Raw genomic sequence first — 10,985 nt, forward strand, 5'->3', positions numbered from 1 at the left:
TATTGAATAACATATAAGAAGAATTGATAAAGGGTTTCCCCACATTGGGGGTTGTCCCTGGCTAGCGCCATATCTTGTGTCCTCTTGTCTTGGCTTGTCTTTTGTGATTTATGTTTATGTTCTATCTGTAGTTTACTTTAATTCTGATGTGATTTCTAATATAAAAAACATATTGAGCTAACTATGAAAATTGAAATAAATTTCTTTAAGCATAGAACATACTTAAACTTAACATGGTATCAGAGCTGAGGTGAAGAAAAAGCCCAAGCAATAGTGAAAGAGCAATCACTGAAGATAGTTGGGAAAGGAAAAAATAATCAATGGATTCCTCATCCTTCTTCAAATTCACCAATGGTAAAGGTGAAGTAGATTATATCATCAGAATGGCGTAGCGGAAGCTTTTGATGGCCTACCTACAGATCACATCAATGGGAAGTCTGAATCTCAAGGTTAAAGGAAAGGCAGATGCCTTGATTACAATAAGTTCGACCATTATGCAAAGGAGAGTCCAAATGGCAGGGACACATCTATTGATGAAGATAACAATCATTGCAATGACATTTTCAATGATCAAAGGAATGACAGATAATGCAGGTCATCAAGGAAACAACTGACTCTTCAAGGAAAGGAAGGAACCCCAGGTATGAAGAATCAAATGTTGTTTCTAATAAGATTAAGAAGCGTTATCTTGTATTGGCCCTTTGTTGGGTCCCTATAATACTAGGGATTACCCCATTAATATTGTATTTATACCGCTTATTAATATTGTTGTGCCCCTATTGCCAACATATTGTTATTACTGTGCCCCATAGAATCCTTCTATTGTTATTTTTGTGGCTTTATATTATTATTGTTAGGTCGGCTGGGTTATATTGTGACTCCTTAGACTCCTATATATAGAAAGGAGGTTCTGTCATTTGAATCATCCAAGAATTGTTCATTTATGTAATGTAAAGGAGGTTGCCCCCTCGAAGAGGTTGAATTCTAAGGCGTTGATCTATCTTTTTGTTAGGCCCCTATAATACTAGTGTAACCCCTTATGGTTATTAGTATAACCCACTTATTATATTGATGTACCCATGTAGTGCCCATATTGTTACTATTGTGCCCCATAGAAGCCCACTATTGTTATTATTGCGCCCTTACATTATTATTGTTATGTTGGCTATGATTATGTTATGACCCCTTAGACTCCTATATATAGAAAGGAGGTCTTTTCATTTGTATCATCCAAGAATTATTCATTTGTGTAATGTAAAGGAGTTTTCCCCTCGAAGAGGTTGAATTCTAAGGCGTTGATCTCTCTTTTCTATATTTTTGTGAGCTAGTTTCATAACATTTGGTATCAGAGCTTTGGATTCTAGGGTTTCGCTGCTCCAAACAGGTCATCTTGGAATTTTCTCTATAACTTGTTTTTTGCGATGTTTCAGAAGTTGCAAAAAAAACCCATTTGAGAAGGAATCGCGCTGAACCTTGGGTCCGAATTTCAGAGCTTTTTGCGCTATATTTACGGCGATATGATCTGAGGAAGTTGGTCTTTTTGCAGACTCTTGAATTACATTCCAAACAGGTGACCTGGGGAAAATCGTCATAGATTTCTCTCTGGGGATCAGATTGAAATTTCATAAGAAGGTATAGAAAGAGGATGGACTGTAGTTTCTTGTATGCATTTTTCAAATCCAAAGGTCGAAATAGTGACACGTGGCACTTCATACAAGTTCGCTCTTCTGGAAAGGTCTATAATCAGGTCATCTTGGGAGATTGTGCATAACTCTTCCTTAGAGAATCCAATTTGGATCAGACTGGTGGCAGTGGAAAGAGGACACAAAGGGCTACTACAGGTCGCAATTTCAGAACTTAAAGATTCGCAAGTACATAGTTACAGTCGTTTCAAGGTCTAGCTCCTAAAATCAAGAAAAAGCAAGATGAGGAAGTTTGATGACAAGGATCTGGTAAATTGGATACCTCAGATGGAGCAATATTTTGATCTACATTGTGTACAACTGTTACAAAAGGTATGTATTGCATCTACATATTTAGAACCAGAACAATTTTTATGGTACGAAGGGCTTTGTTCTCATAAACAACTTGTTACGTGGTCAATTTTCACGGAGGAAATGATAACGCATTATGAGGATACAAAGAGCAACACCTTCTTTAGAGCAACACCACAACAATTGGAAAGAGTAAAAGGGCTTTGTGAAATAGTGGAAAGAAAAATTATGGAAAGCAGGAAGCATACCCCTCACAACTATAAAGATAGAAGTGTTGTTTCTCCTAGCCTTCCACAACCTACAAGGGTTACGCCATAACAATTGGAAGAGAAAAGAGAAAAAGGGGTTTGTTACAATTGTGATAGCAAATGCACTAAAGGTCATCAATGTGCTGAGAAGAAATTATTTTACATAGAATATGAATATGAGGAAGAAAAGGATCAAGAAACATCAAAAGAAGAAGATATACGCTAGGACCCCACCCCAGAGAAAGAAGAAACGAATCAGACCATATCTTGTAAAGCATTGGCAAGAATTACCACTCCTCAAACTCTCAAGATAGAAGGACATATCAATAAGAAAAAGGTGCAAGAAGTGAAAGATCACATCGAGAAAGAAGAAATGAATCCAACCATATCTTGTAATTAATTGTTCGAAATTACCACTCAAACTATTAAGATAGAAGGACATATCAAGAAGAAAAATGTTCAAAAAGTGAAAGATCACATCGAGCATCAAGAAATGAATCCGACCATATCTTGTAAAGGATTGGAAGAAATTACCACTCCTCAAACTCTAGAGATAGAAGCACATATCAAGAAGAAAAAGGTTCAAGAAGTGAAAGACCACATCGAGCATCAACAACAAGTTCTCCAACTTTTAAAGGATAACGCCACTTCGGTGCAAAATCAAACGAAACAACAGGTAGATCAACATCCTAGTGAAAAATGTTTTGATGTAGGTGATTGGGTATTTTTACTGCTACATCTCAAGCAAGCTATTTATGAGAAGGCAATGTTGGAAATACTACATGCACTTAAAAAATGGCGACCTTACCGAATGGGAAGACTCTTCAAGGATGAGGATGTGGAAGCATTGTTTTGTGCTATTTATATTATCCAAACGGATTGGATAAATGAAGCAAGGGATGAATGGAAGAAGGATGAAGAAGTATGGCCACTTATTCAAAAGTTGCAAAAGATCCCAATTCAAACAATATTGCCAGAAATTGAAGAGGAAGGAAAAATCATATTGGAACCTGGAGCAGTCACAGAAACAAGAACCCGATAGCTACGAAATCGATCAATTTCAGAGTATCTCATCAAGTGGAAGAACTTACCTGCTGAATATTCCACATGAGAGGACAAGAATTTTTATACAGAAGCATCAAGAACTACTCAAGCGTTGAGGACAACGCTTTTTGAAGGTGCGGGGCATGTTAGGCCCCTATACTACTAGTGTAACCCCTTATTGTGATTAGTATAACCCACTTATTATATTGATGTACCCATGTAGTGCCCATATTGTTACTATTGTGCCCCATAGAAGCCCACTATTGTTATTATTGTTCCCTTACATTATTATTGTTATGTCGGCTCTAATTATGTTATGACCCCTTAGACTCCTATATATAGAAAGGAGGTCATTTCATTTGTATCATCCAAGAATTGTTCATTTATGTAATTTAAAGGAGGTTGACCCCCGAAGAGTCTGAATTCTAAGGCGTTGATCTATCTTTTCTATCTTTTCTTGAGCTGGTTTCATAACACTTGGTATCAGAGCTTTGGATTCTAGGGTTTCGCTGCTCCAAACAGGCCATCGTGGCATTTTCGCTATAAATTTTCTTCTGCGACGTTTCAGAAGTTCCAGAAAAAACCCATTTGAGAAGAAATCATGCTGCACCTCAGGTCTGAATTTCAGAGCTTTTCGCGCTATATTTGTGGAGATATGATCTGAGGAAGTTGGTCTTTTTGCAGACTCCTGAATTACATTCCAAACAAGTGACCTGGGGAAAATCGTCATAACTCTCTCTGGGGATCAGATTGAAATTTTGTAAGAAGGTACAGAAATAGGATGGACTATAGTTTCTTGTACGAATTTTTCAGATCCAAAGGGCGAAAGAGTGACTTGTGGCACATCGTACAAGTTCGCTATAATGAACTAGTCTATAATCAAGTCACTGTGGGAGATTTTGCATAACTCTTCCTTGGAGAATCCAATTTGGGTCAGACTTGTGGCATTGGAAAGAGGACATAAAGGGCTACCACAGGTTGAAATTTCAGAATTGGATGATCTGGAAGTACAGAGATACATCAGAGGCAATATTGAGCTCCTACAAAGTGAAAAAAAGGTGTGTAGATTCTTTTAAATTTTTGCTTAAGAGTGGTTGGAAAATTTATTTTGAAGGAATTCAAAGGGCTAGTAGAGCATTATTATCGGTAACTGATGCCCCGAGGAAAGAAAATGCAAACACCTAGTAAGGAACCTGAAAGCTCTAGCATGACTCATGAAGAAGAAGAAAAAGAAATGCTATATGATATATCAAAATTACAAGAACAAGTGTCACTTGCACAAAAAGCAACAAAATCTAAGATGGATGGTTTAAGGAAAGATGTAGAAGCTAAGATGGATGGTTTAAAGAAAGGTGTAGAAGCTAAGATGGATGGCATGGAAGCTAAGGTGAATGGCATGGACGCTAAAATTGATGGCATGGATGATAAGATGGAAGAATTGAAGATAAATATGAATACGTTTCTACAAGAAGTGGTCACTAATGGTGAAAGGGTACTAAAGGAAACTCATGATGAGAACAAAAGAAAGGTTAATCATGATTCCATAGACTCTAATGTTGGATCAAAGACTCACCATATTCCAAAAATCGATATGAGGAAGTTTGATGGCAAGGATCCCGCCATATGGATATTACAGATGGAGCAATTCTTCGATCTCAATAATGTGCAAAACACACAAAAGGTACGTATGGAAAATTTATATTTGGAACCAAATCAGTTTGTATGGTATCAATGGCTTTTCTCTCATAAAAAATTTATCACTTGGGCAATTTTTACGGAAGAATTGATAGCACATTATGAGGATACAAAAAGCAACACTTTTTTTAGCCAATTGATAAGTCTCAAACAAAATGGTTCAATAATGGAGCACATTGAGGAGTTCCAAAAATTGAACATAAGGGTAAAATATATTCCAGAGGAGCATAGGATTGATGTGTTTATAGGGTCTTTAAAGGATAATATCCAACATGATGTTTGTCTTTGGGAACCTGATTCATTAGAGAAGGCATTCAGGTTAGCAAGAAAAATGGAAAGCAAAATTATGGCAACCAGGAAGCATACCACTCACAACTATAAAGACGAAAGTGTTGTTGCTCCTAGTCTTCCACAACCTATAAGGTTTACACCACAACAATTGGAAGAAAAGGAGCAAAAGGGCTTTGTTATAGTTGTGATAGCAAATACACTAAAGGTCATAAGTGTGCTGAGAAGAAATTATTCTACATAGATTGTGAAGAGGAAGAAGAAAAGGAGGAAGAAAGGTCAAAATAAGAGGATGTACTCCAAGAACAAAGCCTAGATGAAGAACAAATAAATCCGACCATATCTTGTTATGCATTGGCGGGAATTACCACTCCTCAAACCATCAAGATAGAAGGACAAATCAAGAAGAAAAAGGTAATAATGTTGATTGATTCAGGAAGCACCCACAATTTTATTCATTGTAAGGTAGCAAAATAATTGAATTACTTCCTATATCTAGCACCATAGTGTCAAGTGATGATTGCAAATGGAGGAACAATAAATTGCTCTAGAGAGTGCCATAATATCAAGCTATCCATGGCAGAATATGTATTGACTAGCCCAATGCTTTCCATTCCAATGGGAGGTGATGATGTTGTACTAGGAGTCCAATGGCTACAATTCTTGGGTACAATAGCTTTTAATTTTCAAGAACTTTTCATCAATTTTTCTACGGAAGGAAAGGAAGTTGAATTAAGGGGTCTTGCAGGGAAATCAGGAAAGATAACCAGCTCTAATGGTATGACAAACCTTCTAAAAAAGGAACAAAGAGGTGTAATTGCACAATTATGTTCGCTAGATGTTTCCACATCGGAATCATCTATTTCTCCAGATCTCCAAAAAGTCCTGGACAATCATTCCAAGGTATTTGAGACTCCCAAAGGCCTCCCACCTATGCATGATCATGATCATGCTATTCATCTGATTCCAGGAAGATTTCCTCCAAACATCAGGTCGTACAAATATCCCTATGTCCAAAAAAGTGAAATTGAATGTATGGTTGCAGAAATGCTAGAGGCTGGTATAATTCAACCGAGTCAAAGTTCGTTCTCTACTCCAGTAGTATTGGTGCACAAGAAGGATGGATCATGGCACATGTGTCCGGATTATAGGGAGCTCAACAAGCTCACTATTAAATATAAATTCCCCATTCCTGTCATTGATGAATTACTGGATGAATTGCATGGATCAATTTACTTCACCAAGTTGGATCTTCGTTTAGGATATCATCAAATCAGAATGAAGACTGAGGACATTCCAAAAACAGCATTTAGAACTCATGAGGGTCATTATGAATTTTTGGTCATGCCTTTTGGTCTTACCAATGCACGTTCAACATTTCAAGGTTTGATGAATTCAATTTTCAAACCATTCCTTAGAAAATTTGTGTTAGTATTTTTTGATGATATACTAATCTACAACAAGTCTTAGAAGGATCATGTTGAACATGTTGACTGGGTGCTACAACTATTGGAGGAGAAACAATTATATGCAAAAAGATCCAAATGTTTCTTTGGAGTTCAGGAGGTGGAATATTTGGGTCATATTGTATCTCATGAAGGAGTTAAGGTAGACCCTAGAAAAATTAAAGCCATTAAGGAATGGAAAATACCCTCATCCATAAAGCATCTACGAGGATTTCATAACGCCCTCTCCTTTAGATTCTGTGGGAATCTAGCTTATTGATTATAATGCTTCAAGTCACTTCATCGGATAAAAGTGTGCTCTCTTGAATTTGGTAAGAAAAAATCATGGGATTATACTTGGAGCCAATGCCACCTATCCCAGAAAGGGTGTAAGAAATGTTACCCCTCAACTGAATGAGGGTAACTCGATTCATTTACAAAATCTCTTTTATGTACTTGATCACAAGAAGAACCCGGTGTCCATTTCGGCAATGGAAGTCAAAGGTTTCAGGGTGGCATTCATTGATGGAAAGGTACGTGTTTGAAAATATATTTTTCAAAGATGATTTTACTCATGGGTTTATGGTTGGAAGTTTATACCAAGTTGTAGGATGGTCCATTGGGGACCATGTCAATTGACACATCTCATCTATAGAACTAGTGGTATACTTATTGTTGGGCCCTACCCGATGTGAGTCAGATGGTGACTGGGATGCCTGAATTCAAAAGGAGCATGAAGGTACATGTCTGAGATGTACCAAAGGAAAATCTTACGAAGGGACCATTCCCCTCATATAGTAGGTTCACAAGCTTGGAAAAGCCTGAGGGGTTTGAGATTCATTGGGAATCTCATGTATGCAGGTGGAAGAAAGCTATCTATAATGATTGAAATCACCTTGGGTTTGATATGAGTGGATTGATAGTTGTCAGATGAAGTTGAGATTCACTAAGAGTGAAGCCAATCCAAGCCATTGTTTGAAGATTGTGGATGATAGACCTCTCATACCAGCACCTTCTAAGAACAACCTATTTCTGATAGGTGTTGTTATGCTCCTATACCAATAGGTGTCATATTTCATGATTGACTTGATGACCTCTGTAATATGTTCATACCTTTCCTTGTTGCAACGGTTTTCCATATTATCAAAAAATCAAAAATTTAAAAAATGTAAAGAGGGTATACCCTAAAAGAAAAATCAAAGGGTGAAAATAAATAAAATGGTCAAAAAGTGAAAGAAATGAACCCCAAACAAAAATTGACTATGAAAGTGTGCAAGTCTAAATGACACTACTATTTCATTTTCTGCAATAAGCAATTGTGTGCTACTCGTTAACTCATGCCACAATTGATGAAGAGTCAAACAGCTTAAACTTGGCTCATTCATATTTGAATTTCATGTTTTAGAGATAGAGAATAAAATCTGACCAAACTGTTTAATCTTGGTAGATAAGTAGAGAGGTAGAGTAAATAAAAAGGAGCTCAATAGTTTAATCTGAGCCTTTGGATGCAATAAGTGCAGACTTAGGTAGGCTTACTAGGCAAAGAAAATAAAAGTTGATGAGGGTTTTTCCGATCTAAGTGCACCCAAATAAAGAAGAAAAAATGCTAAGCCAAAGTAGGCAGGGTAAGTAGATGGTGTTGCAGAATGATACTTGTGATATATTATGTCTCTAAATGTGTTATATCTCTATCACAAGTGCAAGGCAGACATTATACTTGATGCAGCTCAAGCAAGGCAAGGTTACATAACCAACTCCCCTTCATACTCTTCCCTAATCATACACTAATTCCCCCTAAAGTATTAAGATCTGTTCTTAATATCACTCAAAAACCACTCCTTCCATTTCATAAAGTCACCTAAGTAAATTCTTACTTTACTTAGGAAACATGTGCAACATCATATGAAAAACCACCTTTTCCCCTTCAAAAGCCTAAGTTTGACTAAAAAAAGTCGGCTGTCTTTAAACTTGGCGCTTTCATTTCATAAATTCATATTAATTTTTAACATTTATTGTTATATAAATCCCGAAATATTTTAACCCAATCCCGTATGTATAAATATATTAAAATCCTCGATATAATACATATCCTGCCCCGGTTAATTATAACCGTAAATGAATTTAAACATTGTTTAAACTAGAGTTAATGAATTTGTTTGTAATTCATTAAAAACCTTCCCGCCGCGCCATAGGGGATTAATTAACCCCCGATTAATTAATAACCATTACCCTGACCAAAGAAAATATGCCCGATATGATTAACATTATTTTATTACATCGGGCCCGTAGTAGTTAAACCCCCCGCCATCTTCAACACCCGTCCGCCGTCCGATCTCCGCCTATTCATCCAGCGGTCAACGTTGATATTGCGACCCCCATTACCACCACACTTTAACTCGCGATCGTCGGTGGTTTTCCGCCCGTACCTCTGCCACGCGTCGCCCATCTTGTATGCTCGCTCGCCCTCCGTCCAGAAACATCCAGCCCCAAAAGCGGTGTGAGCAAATCGCTTATCACCCTCCGTTGACCTTAGTCTAATTCCGCTTACATTAGCCACCCAATGAAATCCAAAAAATCCCGCCAAACCTTCGTTTTGTCAAATAAAAACGATAAAATGTCATTTTTGATATAGTTTGCTGCATACCGTGCCCTCATGCAAAAAATGATCTACTCCAGTTTCTCGACTGCATCCTAACCAGAAAGGTGATAACACGAGCTCCGTAGCCTGCCATTCAACCTGCATTGTGCGGTCTTCCTCTTTAACACAGTTTAAACCAACACCGAGGGACTTCCAAGCTTGCAGAAGAGAGAAATAAAAAGAGATACAGGGAGATTACTACCCTAACCAGTGGACCTTCAGAGACACAAATTGCCAGAGGAAAGATGATCAGAAGAGATGATGGAAATTTTGTAAATTTACCCTTGGTGAAATGTAAAATTTGAGCTATTTACCAGAACACGATGGACAGAGATGAATAGGGTAAGCAAGTCGAAGTGTATCAGATCAGAGTTAAAGAGTATCCGTAAAGACAGGGCAGCCAGCACCGAGTGACTAAAGAAGACAGCTGCAAGCCGAATCCCAGGGCCTGCCTCCAACACATTCAACAAAAACAGGACCAGCACAACATCAGTTTACCTTTTCCCTATTTTCAAGAATAGTTGTTTCTATTTACTTGTAAAACTATTTTTAGTCATCCTAGATATTATCTCACTCAGTTATGAGATATTTGTTGTATAATTTTCAACATAAATAACCCCTCAATTGGATTATTGAAGGGGGGATTCCTAGACTTTTCTGTAGTATTCATTTTTTGGAATAAAAAGCTGTCGGAATCAACTGTTGCATGGCTTACTGGATGAAGAATTGAAGCAGAGGACTTGTCACGGACTTCTTGAATCAACCACCGAATCAATAAGTCCTCTATATCTTGTGTCTTAAAGTTTTCTTGTTTATTATATCATATGTGTTTCACAATCTAAATGATAAAGAAAAGATTTAATTTCATAATATGCTTGATTGTACTTTGTTGTCAGTCATTATTGTTCTCTGTGTTTTCTTCAGAATTAGGATAAGCAGTGAAATCTTAATTTTTCATGTTTCCTAATTCTTTCATGTTGATTATTTACTAAAGAATACTTAACCGCTCATTATCAGTAATCATCCAATTTCCCTCTTTAAATAGGCTGAAGGATTCTTAACTGCCCTCAACCCCATTTGAGCCCATTCCATCTATTTCAAGTCTTTATTTGTTCCCTGTTTGACTACCTTGCTCTATGAAGTCATCCTCTGTTAAGAAACCAAATCCAGAAAGCCATATTCCTTGACTCCATTAGCCCAATGGCCTAAATTATTTAGTCTTACCTCTCTACTCTATCGAATCTCACCACCCAAACTCAAACAAAACTCCTAAACTTCATAACTAGCCTAATACCTTAAAAACAAAGCTGAATCATAAAGAGAGAGCCCTCTTTGGATACAGATTCACTAGATTCTATATCTAAAATATTGGTTTGTGGTTACCTCGGCCTCCATTCCCTTTCTTACAACTTTTGGGAAAACCTGAGTGTTAACATCAGTGGCGACTCCACTGGGGACCTGAATAATTTGTTTATTACTACTGTTTTCTGTATAAGCTATAGACGGAGCCTGAAGTTAGCTAGGTAGCCTTTGAAATGCTTTTGCTTTGCAATTGCAGAAGTAAATGAATGCTACCTCAGTCTATCTTTGGTCTAGCTTATAGATTGGACAGTTAGTTTCAAATACTTGATCA

Source organism: Pinus tabuliformis, chromosome X (genome assembly GCF_031772625.1).
Source record: "Pinus tabuliformis cultivar Carrire ecotype Pingquan chromosome X, CPIR1, whole genome shotgun sequence".
NCBI classification, from domain to species: Eukaryota; Viridiplantae; Streptophyta; class Pinopsida; order Pinales; family Pinaceae; genus Pinus; species Pinus tabuliformis.